We start from the raw sequence: 1,667 nt of genomic DNA on the forward strand, positions 1-1,667 counted from the left end.
ACACCGGTGTGATCTTTGTCTATAGAGATTGGTTGCCTCAATATATTCATCGTTTATTTAAAAAGGATTTTGTTAATTTGAGTAAGATTGCTATTGTAGGTTAGCGTTAGGGTCCGGAAATTCTATGCCCAGTTCCTATAACAAGTTTAGTTTGTCTGTAAGGATTTTAGTGAAGGCTCAAACAACTAAGTTAAACTTCGTTGAGGTAATTAATAAGATTGAATTATGCACTCACCTCTTTTCTATGAGCCTTGCTACAAAGTTTGCGAGTAGAATTTTTACCACGAGACCTGCTCTCTCACACGACGTAGCCTGCGTATACAGTTAAAGAGATGGCGCATTGACAGTTCTTGTTCCTTTTCAATGTAAGAGCCGAGACCCGTTTCGCTCAGCTTCAACACACATCTTTTACCATTGTCTTTGTCACGCTAGAACTTAGAGGAAATATCTTGCTCCAGAATTTGTCACCTGTCAAACATTGTGACTGTGCCCCACCAATCAGAAGCCCCTGTTCGTGGGCGAACGGGTTTTTAAAAAACACAGGAATGCAACTCTCTAAGTTTTATTAGTAAAATTTGACAGAAGGCAAACGTGTTGACATTAATCAAAACGAGATGCTTCCGTGAAGCATACACTGGGTTGCCTGTGTTACGTGTTACACAAAAACAGAAGGCACTGACTTGTGTGGTATTGACCTACAGCATTCCAGTCTCTGAAGAATAACAAATAAAAGAGAATCGAGAAACATTGGCTTCTGGGCTGACATGTTGATCATTTTCAAGTTCCCTCACAACTTCTTTTCACCACAAGTTTAAAGTGCACATGAATCGAAAATTAAATTACATAGCTTATATTCCCCTTATTTCAATTTCAGTCGTTTCCCCCCTCATAGTCAAGAGGATTCGCTTTTCATAAGGGTTCCAAAATTACCCCCGCTGCCTGAAATTTTAGACGTTTTGCGCGCGGCCAAAAAGGTCTCTGTGACGTCATTCGTGTGTATTCGGAGGTGTCAAAATATGAATATGAAGTGAAGATCCTAGCTCCCATGAATCGTCAGTTTCCAGAGAGGACAAACAAGGAAGAGGCAATAAAAGCCAAACAGAGCAGAAAGAGAATTTGGACAGAGTTATTTCCTCCAGGTACACTGAATATTAATGTTCATACTGTAGTGACGTACATGTATGTGGAAATTCAATATCCTATCCCCCACCCACCCCAACCCCTGTTTATGCTTCATACATATTTTCTTGTTTTGGATTGTTGTTTTAGATGCAGAGCAAAATTCAATGCAGACTTCCAGTGAGGGTCAACAACCATCAGCCACTGCTGAGCCTGCGAGTGAACCGCCTGCAAAGAAAAGGGTACCCTCTTGCCGTAAATGTCATCAACCAATGAGGGGACATCTCGCAATAAATGCCCTGTGCCTGTACATGGAGGCCACACAATTCAAGAGAACACAACCACTTGATATCTGTAATGTTGATATTTATTCATAAAACAAGTAGACCACCATTGTTTCTAACATTGTTTTCTTCATTTCATGTTTTAATTGAAGAATAGAGTGCTTCTGTGTGATGTCACAGTGGCCATGTTGGAGAAGAGAAATAAAGGCAGCCCTACTGGACGTTTAAAAGATTTTTTTTGGACTTGAACTCAATTTTGATGCA

This window comes from Montipora foliosa, chromosome 8 (genome assembly GCF_036669935.1).
Source record: "Montipora foliosa isolate CH-2021 chromosome 8, ASM3666993v2, whole genome shotgun sequence".
NCBI lineage: Eukaryota > Metazoa > Cnidaria > Anthozoa > Scleractinia > Acroporidae > Montipora > Montipora foliosa.